The 23,365-nt window shown below is 38.3% G+C and overlaps 1 protein-coding gene and 1 pseudogene across 2 annotated transcripts in view; one reads left to right on the top strand and one right to left on the bottom strand.

The window, feature by feature from the left end:
- Window positions 1-23,365, bottom strand: part of XPO7 (exportin 7) — a 78,086-nt gene that overhangs the window by 44,710 nt on the left and 10,011 nt on the right. The window lies entirely within an intron of this gene.
- On the top strand, window positions 434-802 carry LOC107509194 (annotated as a pseudogene).

Below are 23,365 nucleotides of genomic sequence, written 5' to 3'. Positions count from 1 at the left end.
ATGCCTTTTATGAAACTTGATTCGGCCATGCTGACAGTATTAAAAGACCAAAACAAATTGGCTAAGTCAGGGAGTAGATAATGTAGGCCAAGCAGATCACCTTAGGAAAGGAAGCCAACATCTAGACATTTGGGAACCCAAATTTGCAGTCTGAAACAATCACATGAACTTTTCTGCTGTATTACCACTTCCCTAATAACCTTATCTTTCAAAGCAGGTCTATACAGGGAGAACAATCCTGTAAATTGTTCGATAATCTTGTTGAAAGTGTTAAACCACATCTCTAACAATGTAAATTCAAATATACTGTCTACTGATATTAACCAGATTTTTTCCTTACAAATTTAATGATTTTTACCACATAGCACGTGTGCTCAAACGAGTGACTTCTACAGGTCAGAAAGTGCTTTCTTTCCAACCTGGGCCTGGCGGGATGGCTCCCTCAAAGGGTGGTGCGAAGAAGGGCCACTCTGCAATTAACAAGGCAGCAACCAGAGAATATACACCATCGACATTCACGAGCACATCCATGGAGTAGGCTTCAGGAAGCATGGCCCTCGGGCACTCGAGATCTGGAAATCTGCCATGAAGGAGATGGGCACCCCAGATGGGCACTGGCACCAGACTCAACAAAGCTGTCTGGCCCGAAGGAATAAGGAATATCCCACACTGCACTGAGTGCAGCTGGTCCAGAAATCATGAGGATGAAGATTCACCGAATGAGCTCTCTACATTGGTTACCTACATACCTGTTACCACTTTCAAAACTCTACAAATAGTTATTGTGGATGAGAACTGCTGACTGTCAAATAAAGTTATAAAACTGCAAATAAAATAAAGGTCAGAAAGCGACAGCCTATTGGTTAAGTATTAAAGGAGCCAAAATGTGTGAGTTATACAGACTTTCATTTAATTTAGCCCCAGTTTCCAAGAACTATTTTTTTTGAGTTCTTTATTATTTAAATTATGCCATACTGTTGGGCCAGTGTGCATTTATCATCTTAATTTTATATTCTTAATACTGATTTGGGTCAAGATTCAAACTTTAGAATGTTGGAGGTATTCTGCGTAGAATCATATCAAAATATTAAAAGTGCCATTTAAACGGTGATTTGTATATGAGAGTGAAAGAAGTTCTCAAACACACAGCACCAATTCTATGAGGCCACCAATTATTACACAAGCTTTTTTATCATGTTTTACAATGACTAAAAAAGATCTCAGATTCAAGTACTTATATTATAGTTTTATTAACAGGCTAGCCAAGTAAATACAACTGGCCTGGTGAGTATTCAAGAAACTTCAGGAATCTTAGGGTTCCCCCCTTCTTTTTATGTTACTAGTTCTTACAATTTCCACTGCTGATAGAAACTGCATTTACAAAAAGCAACTAATTTGCTTATAAGAACGAAAGAACAGGCACAGACTGGGAGAGAAATTTTTGCAAAACATATATCTGAGAAAAGACTGGTATCCAAAACATAAAAAGAACTCTTAAAACTCAACGATAACAACCCAATTAACAAGTTGGCAAAAGATCCGGACAGATACCTCACCAAAGATGATGTGCAGATGGCAGATAAGCTTATGAAAAGATGCTTAATGTTGTATGTTATCAGGGAAATGCATATTACAACTGTAAAATACTACTACATACCTATTAGAATGGCTGAAATCTAAAATACTGAAAACACCAAATGTTGGCAAGGATGTGGAGCAATAGGAACTCTCATTCGTTGCTGGTGGAAAAGAAAAACAGTAGGGACAAACTGGAAGACAGTTTGGCGGTTTACAAAACTAAACGTGCCCTTACCATGTGTCCAGCAAGGGATTGGATAAATCCCTTGGTATTTATCCAAATGAGCTGAAGTCTTATGTCTACAGAAAAACTGGTGTTACTTATTTGCCTCACTGGTCTTTTACATAACATCTCTGGTGTTCTGCCCTCCTTTCAAAATTATGATATAATTCTGGTGCATTTTGACAACTGAAAATACTTTATAAGTTTCTGCATCTTAATGATGTATGTCTCCCTTGGGGAAAAAAAAGCACAAAACATCAACTAAAGAACAGAGTTTACAGTAAATTTTAGCAGATTTGTTGCCGCATATGCAACAAAAAGTACAACTAAAACAAGGTGTACCACATACCAATAAAACTGATTTCTGAACGGCTTTAATGTTTTCATTTACAAACGTGCTGCAGGAAATGACTGTAGGTGTTCTACCCTTTCTCACATCCTAAACTGGTATTTTTTGAGCTGAGTTCTCACAAAAGAAATAGGGCAAACCCAACAGATATTTTAGCAAAGACGAGTGACAGTGCTCAAGGGGCAGCTAACGCTGGGGGGGACGTCTCGACATGCAGGGCGGGACCGGGGCGGTTTGCGTTCAGATTCCCCCACCCGGGCTCTGCCGCGCTCCGCCCTCCTGATTAACTGCCGTGTCGCCATCACCTCAAGGGACTCTCACTGCTCAGACAGTATCCGGATCTTCTCTTCCACAGTCAACATAGCCGTAAGACTCAAGTAACATACACTTTATACACTCATAATTCACATAGGACCTTAATTTAAGTTCCAGTACCATAAATACTATATACTCTTCAAAAGCAGTTTTCTGAAAATACTGGGCTGACATGAGGCTCTGAAAAAACAGCAGCATTTGGAGACTCTCGATAACAAAACGGTTGATACACTTTTATGGCTTTGGGCATCTCCGAGTGTGACCGACTGTGACAGGCTGCATCAATGGGCAGAAGGGCAGGCCAATGGGGGGGGGGAAAAAAAAAACAATGAATTTGAAAGTTAGGAAAGAAGGGTTTTAACTGGTGATTTTTATGTGCAGATCTGCTTTAGACTATTTATGTGACACTGGAAGTTCCAACTCTTGAACGAGATGTTTATATCATATAGGAAACAAGAGTCATTCATTTAACAACACATATCTGAGTGCCTACTACTATGTGCCAAGCACCATTCTACATGCTTGAGATATATCAGTGACACATCTTGGAGCTGACATTGTAGTGAGGAAAGACACATCACAAAATACATAAATGAATTATAAGGTATGTTAGAAGGCGATGAATACTATGGAAATAACAGAGCACGGTAAGAAGGAATGAGTATACGTGGCAATGGGGGTAGGAAGAGGTGTGGTATTCGATAGGGTAGTTAAGGTGGGCTTCACAGAGAGCGGAAAAAAAAGGGAGCCAAATGTTCAGAAAGCGAGGGCGTTAACCAAAGAGGTAAGCACATCTACTTATGACTCCGAGCACGGACGCTCTATGGCTAAGACGGCACTCGCACGGTCCTCACGAGAGAAAGACCACCACTTTGGTGGGAACCGACTGTGTGTTAATCACGTGCTACACACTTATTTAAGACAGAATACTAAAATCCCATTGGTAGTTATTCTCATTTTTAAAATGTAAAAGGCAAATATAAATTTTACATGAGTTTATCTAAAGGCTACTGAAAAAGAAATAAGAATATATGTATACATACTACACATGTAATATGTTTAATTCATTGAACTAATGCTGTTTTTTGAAATCGATGGTGGTTTATTACAAGATATTTCAATTTGAATTCATCCAAAGAATCCAGTAACATTTGCAAGCTGATAAAGATAACTTGAAACTATATCGACAATCTAGCAGCTAAAATGGAAACAGGAATAATTCCAGAAACAGACATGATGTGACCTACTACACCTCTCAACATAACCTAACAAATCTTATTTGATGGAGGGAAGAATTTAGTTTTCTCTTTAGGGGCACAAAAAACAGCGCCTGAAGCTTAGGAACGCAAAATAGTCTTTCAATGAATGATACTAATGACAATAAGTTTTTAGGCAAGTGTTCCCCTGAAAATGTCCTTAAAAGCCTGTGAAACAAATGAGATTAAAGAAACTACTTCTAAGGACATAAAATAACTTAAGATCCACTCAGCCCAACTGGATACTGATATATTTCGGGGTATGGCTGTCAGTAAAGTCAAAAACAAACTCACCTAATACGTATGCTATTTTGTTTTAAAACCTCAAACCAAACCTAGATCCCAGTAAGAATGACCTTAAAAAAACATTCTGGAAGTTAAATTTTTGTTCCTACTTTGGTGATTAGGTTTAAAGCAGAGAGTTCATAACTATCTACATTTTATTCAGAAATGTACCTCTCAAACTGCAATAAACTAAAGTTCTATCTGAATCTCCCTACCAAAAATAATCAACAGTGCTCAGTAAACTTTAGAACCGAATAATCAATGAAAGCGAAGCTTGACGACTGAGGCAGAATGCTTTTATAAACGATGCCCTGGCCTGACTAAGCTTTCCCTGCTCCTGGCGGAGTTATGAGCAGCAGCCTCAACACCTCAGTCGTTACAAGGGGGAAAGTCATGAAGGAAGCACTTAGTCCTTAAAGCGGGTTATCACTACCTTTTCCGCCACACTACTTTCTCGCCTGCTCCCATCTAGTCATACTTCTTTTAACCAATTATGGCATAATCGATGCATAACAGTAACTTTTACTTGAGTGGTGATGATGGGAGTAGTTATTGTCAGTTTCACATTGTTTAACACGTAGGCTCTGGGGAAAGGCAGCTATATGCCAGCAGTTAGCTCTGGGCAGGCACCAAGCTACCCGTGACGTCGGGGTCGGCTTTGCTGGTTGCTGGAGAAACAACTAAACCCCAAAGAGCAGAAGTTGGTGAAGCCAGGATGATCTGCGCTACACAAGAAACAAGAGCCACTTAATTAAATTTCACAGGGTGAGAATAATAAACTAATTTTGCCTACAATGTTAATTTCTGGAACTGTGTCAGTTCATGAGATTTTCTGAAAAGTGCAAGTCAGCAGTGAAACAGAAACCAGAAGCAGAGGGCATCTAGAGCTCTGGACCGAGATCAGCGAAGCTTTAGGACACTGAGCCGTGGGGACCGGCATCTGTTCAGGATCCGTATGCTGCCAGGAGTCCCCAGGCCCCGGGCAGTATTTCCTAGTAATGACTTAAATACCTATGGATAAAGCCACACATTCAATACCTACCTACACTCTCTAGAGTACTAACTAGCTTCTTAAGGATCCTTGGAGGAGCCAAACGGTTTCTTTCAAATAATTCCATGTCTACTTCTAGTCTGAGGATGTGTCATTACCAAATCTTACAATGTCTTCTGGCGTCTAAAATGTTAAATGAATTCAGGAAGATTCTGGCACAGATGCTTTTGGTAGGATGTTAAAGTCTGGCCTACTAATACTTGTTTTTCTGGAGGAGGTGAATAAAAAACAAAAACCAAAACACCTTCAAAGAAACCAGAAAAGCTCAATACCTCACTCTGTATTAGGTTGAGCCATATGAAAGTGCCAAATATCCAATCATTCTTGTCCTATAAAAATGGAAATTTGATGTGGTTCAACTCAGTATATAAAAATGACATTTTAAAATTCCTCCAAAAGTACTTGGAAATTTGTGTCCTGCTTCTAATTAAGATTTCATTTTTAGATCCATATATTACAGTGAGACCCATTACAAGTTAGGTAAACAATCTGAATTCAAATCTACCTATTCTAAATGTGCTTTTCCTTCCTCCTCAGTACAAAACCTCTGGTCTCTGGTTTTCAGATCCATTGGACTCGTTCTTCTGGGCTTGTGACAAGCTCTGCTTCCCACTCCAGTTTTTGGTTTCTTGTTCATTTCTGTAGATGGTCCATGTGTGCTTGAGAAAATGTGTATGTCTATCCAATTCAACCCGCTGTGTTCACATCTCCTGTAGTTTCATCCTTTGGGCTCCTTGCCCTGTCCATGACCGAGTTTTGACTATGACAGTGGAGTTGCGGTTTTGTCCTATACTTTTATCAGCCTTTACTTTATATATTCTCAAGCTACTTCATGAAATACACCCAAGATTGGAGTCTTCTGTTTTTTAGTGACTCTTGGTCTCTAAAAGCTTCCGCCAATTATGTGTTATAAATTTCTCCTCTCACTTTGTAGATAGCCTTTCTGTTAATGGTGTCTTCTGATGGAGTTCCTGATTTTAATACAGCGCAATAGGTCATTATTTTCCTTTATGATTAGTATTTTGCTTGTCCTGTTTAAAAAATCTCTTCCTAAGGTCATATTTCTTCTGTATTATCTTTTAAAAGTTTTGTTTCTTTTACTTTCACCTTCAGATCTAAAAGCCACTTAAAAGAGACAAGTTTGTATGGTGTGTGTGTGTATGTGGGGGTGGGAGCGGTCCAGCTTCACTTCCTCTATATTATTATTTTTAATCTACTCAAATTGGTTTTCTAACTTTGAGGTTGCTTAGCATCTGTAATTACTACTATACCCTGGACTTATTCGCCCATACTCCTTTGTGCTATATGTGTTCTACTTTTCATTCTTCTTTTTCTCTCCTTATTTTTAAAACTTTTGTTTGCTAGGTTTTGAATTCCATTTTTCTCTCCAATACTATTTACCAGTCTTAATAAGTCTAAAATGAGGTAATATTTTATCTCCCCTCCTGAATAACACAATGGCCTTAGAACATAAATGATCAGTTCTCTCCTGTTACAATGTCATTGTCCATTATTTTGGTTTTATCTTTTTAGCTCTAAAAGTCATGCATTACTATTATTTAATATAATGTTTATTTAGGTTTACTTATGTGTATCAATTTCTTTGCTCACCTTTACTTCTCACATAACCAAATCCTTCTTCTACAGTACTTTCTTCTTTAAGTAGTATATCCTTTATACTTAAGATTTGCAGAAGGTAAAATCAGTTTTTATCTAAAAATATCTAATAATGCGACTAACGGTGCCTTCCTTCTTGAAAGATTATTTTTGTTGGGTACACTACTCTAAGCTGACATTTTTTCTGCACTATCTTTTGGCTTCCAAATTTCTCTTGTCTGTACTAGCCTGTGTTTTATTTGTAGGTAACGCGCTTCTTTCTGATTTTAAGACCTTTTCTTTATATTTTGCTTTACTACAATGTGTCTAGATGTGATTTTTAAAAAGTTATCTAATTTTGTACCTTTAATTTATATTCACATTTCTTCAGTCCTAGAAAATTCTCAGCCGATATTCTTCAAACATTTGTCTCTCCTCCTTTCTTTCTAGGTGTTACACATTCTGTCCTCCATGTCTCTTAACCTTGCGCACTTTTCCAGTTCTTGTCTCCCTGTGTGGTATTCTGAACAATATCTTCAGAACTTCTAAATGTCTCCCTCTTCCTCTGTGTCTAATATGCGAACCTATCTATTGGGTTTAAAATTTTGATATTTGAAATATGTTCTATTTCATTTTTTTCAAATGTGACTTGTCATTTTTGACAATTGCTTTTTGCTTGCTCATTTTTTCTTTCAAAAATGTATTCCTTTGTTGAGCCTTTCATACATACTTTAATTTTTCATTCTGTACTTAATGATGTTCCTGGATCTGAATTATCTGGGCTGTGTATGTGTGTGTGTGTGTGGGGGGGGGGGCAGCGGCACGGAGAATGAGGTAATCTACATCTGCTGCTCATAGTTTCTGCTCAATATCGTTTATGGGGACCTTTTTCTGTGTGGGGTAATATAAACTCATAATTGGTTGATATAAATCTGTGGAAATCCACAATACCTGTATCTTTCCTGTTTCTGCTAGTGGCCAGAAAGCGTTCAGAACTCCAATGCTTTCTAGGATCCTGGATTAATGTCGAAATTCCAGCTTTAGTTTCCTCATTTTGCAGCAGGCACAAGTTCAGTCTTGACATTTGGCCCTAGGGCGACTTTTGCTTCAGTACTCACTCCCCATACCCCAGTTGGAGTGGGTTCGTTTGTATTAATTAATGGGGGTGGAAGGCTTGGAGATTTCCCTTATTTCTTGCAAGCTTGTCAATGCTTATTCAAATTTTAACAGGATCTACTTATTCTAGTGACAAGGTACTTCAGAAAAGTAGTTTGCCACACAGTAGGAAACAACTATCTTCCTACTCATTTTTCTCTCAAGAGATTTTCCTTACTTTTCCTGGATAAGGTTGATGATGTATTTATAGGGAATTATTTTAACGCTTTACTAAGCATTTCTGAGTGCTGTATAGAAGGATTTTCAAGTTTTCTACTCTGCTATACTGCTTGAAATTTGAGAAGTTCTCTTATTAACATGTTGTTAAATTAGATCTCTCCCATTTTACATCTATGTAGTTTTTCTACACCTACAGGTAGGATCTTGCATTTGTCTGTATAAACTTTTACCTGTCAGATTTAGAGAACTTTCCTAGTCTATTAGGATCTTTTTAGCTCCTATTGTCAAACAATCCACCCCTACCCTGCATATGAGCAGCATTTTAAACTTACATTCTAGCAGTTACTTGTTTATATGATCGTGTTTCTTGTTACCCTGTGAAATTAGAGGCCACGATATATCTTACTTTTTGATTTTTGAGGGCATGTAGGAATAATATTGAATAAATGTCCTTATCTAAGCTGCCGATAAAAATATTGAATAGGGTAAGTCCACAGTCAGGGGCCTGAGCCATAACAGAGAACTTGTTCCTAGCCATCAATGATCCATTGATTAGCACTCTTGGGTCATTCAACTATTCAGTGATTCAACATATATTTGAGACCATAATCAATTTTACATTTCAGCCCACTACCTAAAGTATATGAGGATATTCTGAGAGATGTCATCAGATGCTTTGCTGAAATCTATCTACAGCACTTTTCTTTTCTACTGGCCTTGTTGGCTCATCTTAAACCCTTCAAGAAACCTTTCTGAACATTCAAATCATAGTGATTTCTTTAGCACAACTTTGAACTCAGGAATACACATTTTTACACTTTAACTACACACTGCCTTTCTGAATGAGTTTATAACTTATCTTCCCATGACATTTAACATAGTGTTGAAAGATATAGTAAATCATCAATAAATGCCTGCTTTATTATAGCAGAATACCTTTCAAACATAACTGGAAAAAAAATGAGAACTCTCATCTCTAATCCCATCTTCACTGGAGGGAAAATGGGGAAAACAGGCTTCTGTATTTAGTTAAACTTAAAGGAAGGAAATAAAAGAATGTTGTGTTTAATAAAATTATTCATCCTTTAATATTACCAAAATCTGCTTTCATATCCTTAAATATTATTTCTTCAAACAAAATAGAGCAACAAATACTTGTGAGAGAAATGTATTCAGTTACAGCAATCCAAGGAGTGAAGAAGCCTATTCACTTCTCAGATGTGAAAAAGTATTTTACTGTCAATCACTGTGAGCATACTAACGAACCAGTCCTAAATATTTTAATCAGTGACATCCACGTGGAACTTCCATAAGTTAACAGTAATCAAGATGAGTGCTGAATGCAACAGTCGGTGAGACTCCAAAAAGTTCTCTAGTTCAATGGTTCTCAAAGTATGGCCAACGGACCCCTAGGGGGTTATTGAGACTCTTTCAAGGTCTATAAAATCCAAGCTATTTTCATGATAATACTAGGACATTATTTACCTTTTCCAGTGTATTGATGTTAGCACGAATGGTGCGTCAATGGCACAAAGGCCATGGTGAAGAGAACTGCTGGTGCCTTAACACAACCCAAGGCAGTGGCATCTGAAACGTACTGGCAGTCATTACGGTCTTCGCTGCCGCATACTTAGTTAAAAAAATGTCTAACCATTGTGTGGTCCACCTGAAACTAATATAAACTAAAATAAAAATTTTAAAGACTTTCAAATATAAGAAACAGAACTAGCTTCACTTGAGAACGTCTTTGCTACAGGAAATGAAAAATCATTATTGTTAAATGTCAACCCCGAGGACGCATCTTTTTAATATTCTAGGTGACGAGTGGGACGTACGCGCGGGACACTTCTGCTGCACGCCGACGGGTTTTCAGGGAACAGAGGCAGGGGGGTTCAGATGTGGTTTCGGATTCCACATTGCAACTAACCTTCAGGAAACTACTACGGAGGATCAAAAACATTCAGACAACAAACGTTTCGGTGTTGCTCACACGTACTATGTAGTTAAGCCTATGATAGTTGTGACTGTAATGAACACATACGGACATTTTTTCTTGTCATTATTCCCTAAATAATATAACAATTATTATTTAGCATTTACATTGTATTAAGTAATCTAGACATAATTTAAAACATTCCACAGGACGTGCATAGGTTACATGCCAATACTATGCCATTTTATAAAAGAAACTTGAACATTCACAGATTTTGGTATTCGTGGGGGGTGGGGGTGTGTCCTGGAACCAATCCCTCACAAATACTAAAGAATCCAGCTGTACTCTATCTAAGCCGAACATAAACATTAAAGAGATTACAGAAAAACATAAAACAATGCTAATTTACTAAATTTTGTGTTTTGTTTTGGAACACTTTTTTGTAAAAATGTTTAAAATGGGTTACAACTGTTATTTTGAATGCATTAAACGTATTCTAAAAATTTTTGCTTTAATTGGTAATAGTAAATACTGTAGATATAAGTCACATAAATAAAAGTTCTTTGGTATCCTCAATAATATTAAAGAGTGTAAAGGGTCCTGAAACCAAAAAGTTTGACAACTGCTGCTGTAGTTGATTAAAAACATCACTTCAGGGAGCCCTGCTCCACTCTACACACAACAGGACTTACAAAGTACGTAATTCATCTTATTTAGCAAAAAACACTCAAGAACAGAATTTGCTACCTCTACATCTTCTCCAGTATTGCAATGTAACACTAACAAATTATACGGCGAACAGCAGTCAAGTCCAGAAACGCCTCTGCCGGCTCCCCCAGAAGCCCGTTCCAGGTGCCCTAATCATAACATCCTAATCATCACACCTTCCCGCTCGTGCTGCAACCTTTATCCTGACTTTTACGTTCATCACTTCTGCGCCATTTTCTTTACGGTGTGCCTCCTTAGACATTACGGTTTAGTTTTGCCTACGTAAAAAATCTGGTGTCTTTTAGGTCTCTTTTAATGGGATTCTCCAGAATCCTTTTCATTTCCCTATGGTTTATCCACTGAGGAACCCAGGGTGTTTGACCGATAGAGTTCCCCAGGTTGAGGGTTTATGGACTGCATATTCTTGTTACCGGCTTGGCATGTTCCTGCTTTTGGTATTCCCCTGACAGATGGACCCAGACTGGGTTAGACTCAGGTTCTGTCTCCCCAGCTTTGGCAAGACTACAGAAGGCACAAAATACCCAGTTGCCTCTTTCTGTGATCTTAGGAGCCACTAATGCTCATTGCTAGAATCTATTAAGCCAGTGGAGATTGTAAAATGGTGATACTTTAATTCTATAATTTCTTTTTCATTTATTTGTTGGAATAAATAAAGCGATTCCACCTCTCATGTGCTATCTGGTTATCTATTGGTTCAATTCACAAAGAAGGGGAAGGGAAATAATTGATTACTTTCCTTTACTAGTTTTCAAGATAATTAACCGGCTTCCTACCATCCTCTGAAGGTGACCAATCATTCTTCTTATTTTTTAAATATTATTAAAAGTTAATTGATTTAAACATTTGATTAACTGCCAAATTTTCAAACAGCACATTTTGGCCACCAAGGGCTAGATTTAACTACTTTAGATTTAGGTGTGTAAAGATCACCTATATACCTGAAAAGCTATATCTCCATAAGCAAAGATATTTTAGTTTTGGAAAAGGTGGATAACTAATTAGTTCTAAAACATACAACAAAATTCAGGGTAGATTTAAAAAATGTGATTTTCTTAATATCTATGTTAAGGTAAGTGCCAATATAAGAGTTTGACTCAACTTTGGCATAAATAAAAATGACATACTTGTTGGAAATAATTATGCTAAAGTAACTTAAAAAAATCCCCAAATAAGTTACTGTTTGAAAATCATGGGCATGTTCTATAGGCAAAGCCTATATATACCTATTTTTAAGTTACAAAGAATATACAAAGAAAATAAAAATGAAAATAAAAAGGCTAAAAATGAAATTTCATTTTATTATCAATTTCAAGTTTCTAAAACAGAGAAGTATTTTTTGTGTCCCCACTGAAAAAAATTATTTAGATAAAAATCTTGTTTCTACCAAATTGAGAGAGGAATAAGATTTTCTCAAAAAGATAATTGTCTACATTGCAGGGCAATTATCCTAAAATTTTTATAGTATAATAAGATTCAAATGCTCATGCTCCTCGTCCTCATTAAGTACACATAAGATCCCAACAATTATAAATAACGGTGTTTCTCAATCTGGGATCCTCAGATACAGTCTCGGTGTTCCATGAGTTCTCTATGAGAATTCTATAATGATACATTTTCATTTAATGACTTCAAACCAATCATACATCATACTTTGGTTGGTCATCTAATATCGAGTACTGCCTCATGATTTTGGTGCTCACATGCCGGTTTAGGGATATACTAGTGCCAAGCATACTTTAATAATTGAGGGCTAATAAAAAAGGAAGCAGAGGTGGAGTTAATATGTAAATGATGCATTCTATCAAGTGAAGGCCAAGTTACAGTGTGAATGACTGTTTCCCAGTCCTTTAAATGCAAAATGGAGAATTGGGTCATCACATGGCACGCAGTCGTACTGGCATGCTGAACTCAAAAAAGAATGGACACAAACTTCTTAATGGGTACAGGGGTTCTTTTTGGGTGATGAAAGTATTCCGGAAGTAGATACTGCTAATGGCTGCACAACACTGTAAATATACTGAAAGCCACTGAATTATATACTTTAAAATAGTGAATTTTATGTTATGTGAATTTCACCTCAATAAAAAAGAAAAGCACTTGGAGCACCGCAGTCAGCATTACAGATACCACCACCTAGGATAGTAAGTGGGTGGTGCCAGTGTGAATGTAATTAGCTTTGTGGTTTGTTTTAAATTTGTGAATTTGTTGATAGTTGCATGAGAGAGACAGCCCTGTGGAATTTATGCCAAGTTTTCTGTTTGTTAATATCTGTTCCATTAAAATCAAAATAATTTAAATCAATACTGGGGATCTCTGAGACAACGTTTGCCCCTTTAAAAAGGGCTATACATTAAACTTGAGAAAAACTGATACGAAAGACTCATAAACGCTGCCCACATCTTATTTTTCTGAAGCTATAATAATAAGAGTTTAATAAAAAATGAGAACTTAATAGAAATTTTGTATCTTCTTTATAAATTACTCCAAAACCTCTCAAGATTCTCATTTACCCATAAACATTTCTACCTGCTAAAATTGTATACCAATTTGAACACAGCTGCTCAACAAATATACGTTGCTTTACAAGAGATGAACAAAGACACCAAGAATCAGGCACTAAGAAACAGAAATGAAGGTTTCCACATTGCTCCAGGATACTTCAGTTTCTGCTAGATCCTCTACAATTAAACAGTTACCAGTCAATAACTTGCAGTGATTTTAGTGAGCCTTTTAGCAATCAATAACCTCAAAAAAGGAATACCTTCCTGATCTGACAATTGGTTATTGACGGAACAGTGATGGGAACAGGCAGGAAACAGCTAAGAGCCACTTCTGAACTTTAAGAAACTAGACAAGCATGGTTTGGAAAGAATACCAAGCTCAGCTCCCGTGGAGTCTACCGGCAAAGCACCGAGTCTACCGGCAAAGCTACGGGGCAGTCTTTGCTTACGTTTCAGTACTAAGAGGTTTACTCTTGAGTGTGGAGAGATCAAAAGTGCTTCTGTCAGAAACACCAAATATCAAGATGTTTTAAAGAGCAAATATATCTATAAAGTAAAAAAAGCAAATGAGTAGTTTAATGATTGAACTCAAGCATGTTTTGAAAATACATTTAATAAGCCCAAATAAGATTCATTCATTCATTCATTCATCATTCACTCAGTCTGTGTATATTTATGGTGGTATTTTATAATTTATCAATGATTATGTAAATTATAGATGTTACTCTAAAATTTTTCTAGCCATGTTGAAAATTCCAGAAGAAATGCTGATTTGAAATTTTTTCAACTATTATTATATTAGACATTTGAAAATGTAGTACAATTTTGGAACTCAGAGATTTGGTTAGTCAAAATCTGAGTCTGTCAACAGCGTCTCAAAGGTTAATGAAAAAATAAGTTATTATTTTGCTGAGGTTGGCAAGACGTTTATACAGGCAGTGATTAGCCTAGTTATATACTCAATATTGACCTCTCGGCTCTCATTTCAACCTCAAAAACACCCAATATAAAGTAGATATTATTCCTTTTTTTTCAAATGAAAAACAAAACAAAACAAAACAAAACAAAAATTCTATCTATAGAGCAGTGAGTGTTTCACATTGGCTAATAGAATTACATGAATAAAAGACATTCCAGATTGGGAACTGCCAATTTAAACAAAGCAAAAGTCATTTTTATACTGAAGAACTTGTCAGAGTCCTTCAATATGCTAACACACACCATTAATTTCTGAGAGAGAGATACAATAAGCAGTTTCCCAATTTCTAACAACAAATAATTCTTTTGCGTGTATGGAACGGCTGACAGACCAACGAGCCATGAAATGCTTAGGAAATGCTGCCACTGCAGCCTCACAAAACGTGAAGATTCACGGATGTTTGGGGATTAATCTTTGAATAAATGTGATTTAATCACAACAGGCCACTGGTTAGGGCAGGCGTCGCACATAATCATTCTCTATAGGGCAAAACTCTCGAGACCTGGATCTTATGAAGGACTGTAGGGTCTGAGATTCAAATGGTCTCTGTGAAACAAAGGACAAAATTATTCTGTTGATTACACCTTCTGGACATAGACAAAGGTCAGGTTAAAGAAATAATTACCAGTGATCCCTAAATGACAGCTCGTCTGAATCACTTGACAGTGCTCTCTAAAAATAATCGAATTGCCGCAAACAAGATTCTGATTCAGTAGGTGGAGGTGTGGTCCCAGGTGATTCTAAGAGAGGCAGCGGTTAGAAGACAGAGGGAAGAGCCTAGGAATTTGGCTTTCAAGAGGCTAAACGGCAGGGCAGATGCCTCCAGATGCCATCTCAGAAGGAAGTCAAGAAACAGTAAGTCATGGATCATGACCATAAGAATTTGGTAACCTGTGGATTTTTGGTGTATAATGCAGGATAGTATGATTGGAATAGGTCAGATTTGGGTTTAAATTCCTACTCCATAACTTACTATCTGTGTGAAATTGGGCAAATTTTTGACCTCTCTGTGCCTCAGTTTCCTCACCTATGACATGAAAATAATAACATATACCTGACTATGCTGTTGTGAGATTTAAATTAGATAATACATATAAAGTACTTAGCAAAGTGTCTGGTATGTGATTAGAGCTCAATATACACTCTTGTTATTCCTGGTCAGTCTTCTATGAGGGGTTAGAAGTAAAACTGTCAAGGAGGAAAAAAAGGACTTATGACCTTGTTTCAGGGGGAAACAATCCATAAAAATGTTTTGGAAAAGAAAATCTCAAGGGACAGGAGAGATGGGACAACTAACGAAAATAAGGAAAGCAGGCCGAGCTCTTGGGATCTTCAGAAATTGGAGAGAAAGAAAGATCCTGCCCACACATAGTCCTCACAGGAACTCTGCATGGGCATGACAGAAGCCATGATTTAATTAGGAGGAAGTCCCAATACCCTAGACAACATGTTACTAATAAGAAAACTAAAGCTTTGGCAGTTAAAGTTATTTGCCCAAGGTCACACCGCTACTAAATGGATTTAAATTTAGATTTTGCTTCAAATTCAATGCACCTTCCACTAAACCAAACTGTCTGAAAAAATAAAATTTTCTTAAAGTCCTATCTATTAGGAAAAGGCCAAGCTATTTAGTGAAAATAAAAATATATACCAACAAATATACTAGTTAAGTCTAGTTAAGTGGAAAACAGGGAATATTGGCAAGAGACCTGTTTAAGAGCTTAACACTAGAATTTTAATCCTGCCTCTCACTGACAGTGTGACTTTGGGCAAAAAGCTTAATTTCCAATTAGTCTGTTCACCTGGAAGAAGCTTGAACCTTTAAATAAAAACCAAAAGAAATACTGTACTTGAAAATAAGATGTTTGAACCTATATGTAAACCAAATTTAGACTTCTAGTTCCAGCAATATGGCAAACTAGTTAGCTTTAAACCTCCCTAACACAAACATCTAATGATTCCAGAAAAGAAAGGAAGGAAGGAAAGAAGAAAACTTAGGAAAGCTCCTTACCCCAGTCTGAGGCTAGTATAATCTCATACCAAAACGAGACAAGGAGAAAGCACATGATGGCAAAGGAAAATTACAGGCCAATATTTATTTATGAACCGTTTAAAAAAATCCTAAATACAATATTAGCAACTCAAATCCATTACAATAAATTTGATGAGCTGATCCTAAAATTCATATGGAAGAGGAAAAGGGCCAAGAATAACGGAGACCATTTTGAAGAACAAGTTTGGGAGCATGTGCCTTACAAGAGACTAAAGCTTCTAAAGCTCCATCAATTTAGACAGTATGATACAGGCACAGGGATACAGAAACAGACCAACAGAACGGAGAGAGCACCCACAACTTTTACACCACAGATACGGCGGTACAGACGAGTGGAGAAAGGCTGAGTGGACTACACAGTAAACAGGGTTAGGAGAATCCACGTGGGAAAGTGATGTGAGATCTGTACCCCGAAATGAATTTCAGTAGATGAAAGTAAGATGCAATCTAAGCGTTTACTTTTCCACATAAATAGCAACATATTTAGAATAGAATGATTTAACCAATGGAGTAAATATTCTTTCAGAAAATAGATTTTCTATAAATACGAGATTAATGTTCCGGCTAGGTGGAACTAAAATTACAAGGTTATATATAATACGATAAAGCATATCCATCTATACACACGTGCATGATAGACCAAACACAAATTAAATGCATACAGAAGTATTCTGTCCTTACCGATAATAAATTACCTTGGGGAAAAGGTTATTTTATTCAAAAGACGGTCTCTACTTATTAATACAAATGCCCTTACTTTGGTCATATCATTTCTCATGACATAATTCTACCAAACAGCCACAATGAAAGCAGAGGAAATTAAAAAACAAAAAACAAAAAACAAAAAACCACACAGATGATCGCGATCTGCTTTGTGGCGCACTTCTATCTCTTCGGTATCACGACCTCTGCCCCCACAACTGATACCACAGTTTCGCTCCTTGTTTTTTTCCTGTTTAATGTGAGGAATGAGAATTTTAATAAATCATGCAAATCTCTGAAAATCTAGTCTGAATGCCTGCCTGCAGAGCCACTCATCATATTCCAGTACTTGCTAATCTCCAGTCTCATCTCCTGTGGCTCACTAGGCTTCAGCCAAGACAGTCTCTTCCAGCCCTGTGAGGCGAGGTCTTCCTCACTCCTGGGCCTTTCAACATGCCATTTCTTTCTGTCTGGTACACCGTCCCCTTCCTTCCCTCCATATGCCCACTCAATAAGAAAAAGGAAAGCCTGGCACTCTCAAAACATTTTAATACACCCCTTTCATTCATATCGCTTATCACAACTTGTATATATATATTTATTGGTACAATTTCCTGTATACCTGTAAGCGAGGATCATGTATATTTTGTTCTCTGCCTTATCTCTAGTATTTAGCAGTGTCTGCCCCATAGAAGTGAAATATACAATTAAAAAAACCATTTTCTTGTCTAAACCTATTCTTGTCTAACTTTCCGTAAGCATGTTTACTTGTATTTTTTCTTTGATTGTGCTGACTGTGTAATAAAATTAAGACTTTAATGGCTGGAGAAGTTAAAATCCTTACGTTATCTCTGAAAAACAAATATACAGCCAGCTATCCTCCAAAAAGAGGGCATATTAATTTTTTAAATTGCATCATCACACTCTAAAATTCTTTCTAGTTTGAAAATTATGTGACTCTAATCCTATTTCATTAACCTGAAAACAGTATTATTTTGATTACCATGGACATGTAATACAATTATTGCATTCATAAATGAAATATTCTGCATATTCAGTTGTGGGTAAACAAAAACAGTGCATTTGGTGGAGAGATGTTAACCGGCTTTAAACGTTTTCTTAATATAGCCACATAAATAAAGTGCAATACTGGACAGGAAGAAGCTACCATTACAGATCTCTGGAATAGTCGTCTGCTTACAGAGAGGGCTCAGGGCAGCATCTCAATTTTAAACAAACATGTATATGTGACTGAGAACTAGAATATACCCCAGAGCCTTGAATTAGAGTTTTCAAAAGGTGGAACATCATCTATTAAATAACAGTGACAATGGTAACATCATAAAATCCAGCGAAGGGCGGAAGGTACTGCGGTTGTTTTCTAAAACCTCCGAGTGCGATGTGCGCCTACATGACAGTCAAGCAGCAGAGTACACCTCAGGCCAATCGATAGTCTCTCGCCCTACTGAAATGCATTTCTGATTCTCTAAAAGAAGCTAATGTGCTTATTAAATACACATTATAGCCAACTTTCTGAATATTCCCATTTTGTATGTTCTTTATGCTTGTATACACCTGTATATCACAGGTATCAAAGAATGAGTCTAGCTTAGATTTAATATTCTGAGATATAAAGCTAGCATATCCTCTGGCCTACTGACTTACAGTCTATTGATAACAAACGTTTAAAAGTTAGTAAGAATGAAAGAAAATTTAAGAAATAAAGGAATAAGGAGGACAGTGAGTTTTTAACTGGCCTGAAAATTTGGAAGAAAGCTTCTCAGCTCTCCTTATCTCCTTTCCCACAAGAAAACCCCAAACACTGTATGTATTCCTTTAGATTCAACAAAAAGCACACGAAACTCAAAAGAGAACATGAAAACAAAAAAGAGAAAAGCAATCACAAATACTAAATCTTTGAACCTTGAACTTTGATTCAGAGACGCAAAGAATTGAGAGTTCCATATTTACCCTCTGACAAAACAAGTAAAAAAAGAGTATTTAGTACATGTTTAAGAAGTTTTGGCATACATGCCCCGTTCATGCTGGTTTTCTGATTTTCTGGAATTCTAAATAATTTTTGCCTTAACAATTTTGGAAAATATCAATTTGCCTTTCAAATTTATACTACTATACAATCTATGAAAATGCTTTCCAGGAACTCGTCAAGTCAGCAAATAAGGAGGACCAGGCAAGCGGCGAGATACAAGACCGAGAAGAACATTCTAATAGAGGAAATGGGAAGTTCGAAAAAAAATTTCCTGGATACCCCCTCAAACACAAGTTATGATGGGGATAGAGAAAAACTAACCCGGTTTTCCAAAAGTTAAAAGAAGAATGGGGAGACAAAACAGACCAAAGGCACGTCGAGTACAGATTTAGTTTTAAATGCCTTAAAAATAAAAAACAACCATTAAGAGGTATTGGCGGCTACAGCAGTCAACACTGTAAGGTTTACTCAGACTCCTGAGAATAGAATCTTCTTTTTTTGCATCAAATGCATGACTATTTCATTACTGATTGTCAAGAGCATTTTACTACTGCTGCTGGTAAAAGAAGTTACAATATCAGATTTTCTCTCAAGCTTTGCAGCTGTTGTAAGACTTAAGAGATAGGATAGGTACATAATGTGAGCAGCTTACATTGTACATATTTACATCATCTGAAGCCTACTGAATTAGGCTTTCACTAGGAAAATGTGAGTTCTAACCCAGGCCAATAACAGGTAAACAATTGCCTACTGGACACCTCCACTCAAATGTATACAAGCACTTCAAAATCTTATTATCTTTTTTTAACATCCTCGTCATTCACTCACTCTCCACTTAGCTGCCCAGAAACATGGGAGCCCACCTTCTCACTTCACACATTCGACTGTCAACCAAAGCCCACCACGTGTAACCTCAACAGCACTCTGCTGTTCTCTATCCTCACAGCTATCGCTTTGGTTCAAGTACCAATCAGTTCTTGTCCAGACTGCTGCTTCATCTCCTACATTTGTCCACGTCTAATCAATTTTCTGTACCATCGCCACAGTGATGTGATTATTCTGTCACTTCTACTTAAAAACCTTCAACAACACATCTACAGTACAAATTCTTTATTAAGATATAACAGGCTCTTCATGTTCTGGTCCCTTCCTGCTACTACGATCTCTTTTCTCCTCTTGCTCGTATACAGTGATGTTTAATTGCTTTTACTTTCCTGGAATGTTCCATAAACACAAACAGTTTTGCTTACGGGGCTCTCTTTACCAGGTAAAGAGAGGCCACCACCACATCTCTTAAGGTCTGGCTTATGCATTTACCACTTTATGCCTTTGCTGCTCCCCAAGGGAAAACAGGCATTCATGTCTTATTGTGTTTATGCATACATGTGTCATTATCAGGTATATTTCTGTATCCCTTATTAGTGTACATTTCTAGCTACTGAAGTCCTTGAGCACAGGTGCTGTACCTATTCACCTTTATATTTCCATTGCATAGCAATCTGGCATACCGCACACAATGAACAACTATCAGCTGCATGAAAGGACACGTACTAAGATGTGCATTTAGTTGTCATTCTCCTACCTTACCAAATCATCAAGAGAATGATACTAAACAATACTATCCTGTCAAATAAGCAAAGAGGTGATATATTCAGGGTGCATTTGAGGTATATCAGGTCAAATCAAGAATGTGACAAGACTATGTTTGAAACCAGAAAGACGGAAGTTGTTTAAAGATGTACTTTTCTGGACGCCTCTAAAATACTCATTTATTGTACATTTCTTTATATCCACGTACAAGAACATCAATAGCACACTCATATTCCACTTTCTCAGTGTTAGCTGGTGCATTTAGATTCCTATTTCAGCAAAACATTTCTTTCTGGCATGGATTATACTGACATGGCTAATCAATTATGAAAAACTTATAAACAGCTCTACATGAGAACGAGCTAATTTATGATGTATAATAATCGCCTTTATTTTTTTGGCCAAAGAGGACAACTATTTTACATCATATTTATTGACCCCCCCCCTTCACTACGGTCTAAGAAATGGGTCGTAGGATGATGTTTATTGTTGTGCAAGCTTCCGAGCAGACTTACACAAACCTAGCGGTGCAGCTTATTACACATCTTGGTTACGTGGCAGCCTGTCGCTCCTGGGTGACAAACCCGGACGACACGGCACTGTACTGAATACTTGACGCCTGTAGCACAATGGTATCTGTGGATCTAAAATATAAACAAGCTACAGTAAGAATACTGTAATGAAAGATAGAAAGCCGTTCACCTGCATACGACATTCACCATGAACGGAGCTTGCCGGACTGGACGCTGCTCTGCGTGAGTTGGCGCGTGAGCGGAGAGTGAGTGCGAAGGCCGAGGACGTTACTGGACTCTGCTGCAGGCTTTGCGCGTCCTGTACACTCCGGCTACACTAGATTTATGAAAATATTTCTCTCTGCAATAACATACCAGCCTCAGCCTACTGTGACCTTATCAACTTTCTAATTTTTAAAAAACTTCTCGACTTTTCTGTATTAACACTTAGCTTAAAACACAAACACGCGCATCAGCCTACGCACAAACAGGGTCAGGGCCATCGGTGCCACCGTCTTCCGCCTCCGCGTCTCGCCCCATTGGAAGGTGCTCGGGCCAACGACACACACAGAGCTGCCACCTCCTGGGGTAACAAGGGCTTCCTCTGGAACGCCTCCTGAAGGGCTGGCCCGAGGCTCTTCTGAAGAGGGGCCACGTGTTTTAGAAACATGCCCACGGTGGTTTGCTTGGTTTTTCCCATCCTAGACTTGCTGGTAGCAGACGATGCACCATGAGGAGTCCTATTAATGAAAACCTTTCAGCGTCAGGGGCCTTGCCGAGGTCTCCGAGTCTCCGCTAAACCTTTCGCTGAATTTCCTTGGGGGTCCTCGGTCTTCTCCTGCAGTGTCCTCTTCTCTTGCCTCTTCTTCAGCTGTGTTCCTGCTCTAGCTTCAACGCCTCCTCTTTATTCAACTCCTCAGGAACCACCTCTCCTCTCTGTCATCCTCACCCACACCCTGTTTGAAGTTGTTTGCCATCTCAACCACAGCCTCGTTAACTACCGCAGCCTCCTCATCCTTGGAGAATCCTTTGAAGTCACGGATGAACCTCGTGGATGCCTCTTTTCAGATGCTGTTCACACACTCACTCCTTGATGACATCACCCTAAACCCAGACAAGGTCCTTGATGCAGCCACAGATGTTGCAATCCACCCTAAGCCTCCCGGAGCTGCACCAGTGTCTCCTCGGTGTCTTCTTCAGTTGCAGCGACAGCCTGGACGAAAGTCCTCTTCGGGGAGTAGGCCTTAAGAGCTGCTGTAACTCTCTGACCCAACGGCTGGAATAAAGAGTTGGTGTTTGGAGGGAGAAACACCACTTTGATGCTGTGATGAAGATGACCAATGAAAGAAAGATGTCCAGGAGCATTACCGACAAGCAAAACCTTGAAAGGTGTGCAGTTTGAAGAATAACATTTCTCTGTTTCACTGACAGAGCAATTGGGAGGACCTTGGGAGAAGACCTGTGTCATCATGGCTTCTTATAGCTGCTGTAGGACCCTGGCTGCATGCACTTACTGACGTGCCTGAATGCTCTTGCGCTCTCACTGTGCTAGATCACAAAGGATTTCAGTTTGCAGCCCTCAACCAAGACTGCTATCTTGTCCTTAAAAGTCTGGAAGGCCAGCACTGACTTGGCCTCCCTACGGATAAGAGTCCTTCGAGGCATCCATTTCCAAATAAAGAGGTTTCATCCATATTGGATCTTCGCTCTGGCAAGTAGTTTTCCTCCACGATCAGCTTATCTAGAGCTTCCAAAAATTCTTCATCTGCCTACACATCAGTACTCTTAAACTCACCACTCACTTTCACATTATATAATGATTAACAATCTCGAATCATTTACACCTTCCAGAGCTAGCAGTAAATCCAACACCATAGTCAGGTCCAGCCTTTTACTTTTAAAATTGCAAACAAACTTTCTGTCTCGGCTATGATCATCATGGCGCTGAGAGGGACACGCTTCTGCGTCTGGGTTTCGGTCCAGGTCGTCAGGTGTTTCTCCCTGTTTTTGTTAAGTCTTGCTGCCTTCGGTGGGACAGATCCTTTAGCGGCTTCCGTCGTTTTGTTCTTGTTCTTCAAGGCCGCACCTGCGGTGGAACGGGCCGTGCCAGGCTGCCGAGCAGCCACCACCACTGACTTTCCACTCCTGTAGTCCTTGGTCACTTCCGATTTTGTTTCCGGGTCTATCACTCGAGGTGGCCTTTTACTGGCAACATTAGCAATGGATTTTATACACTGAGGGGCCACGATGAACAAACCAACATGAGAGTAAACCAAGTGCAAGAGAAAACGATGTAGGTAAGAGGTGCGGTAAGCACGAGATGTCTAAAGCTGCCAGTGCAACCCGGCACATGGTTTTACAGCACCTTAAAAAGACAAGTAGACAAAG

This window comes from Rousettus aegyptiacus, unplaced genomic scaffold (genome assembly GCF_014176215.1).
Source record: "Rousettus aegyptiacus isolate mRouAeg1 unplaced genomic scaffold, mRouAeg1.p scaffold_m13_p_16, whole genome shotgun sequence".
Lineage (NCBI taxonomy): Eukaryota > Metazoa > Chordata > Mammalia > Chiroptera > Pteropodidae > Rousettus > Rousettus aegyptiacus.
Note: the sequence above shows the minus strand (reverse complement) of the source record. Positions and strands in the feature narration are given on the sequence as shown.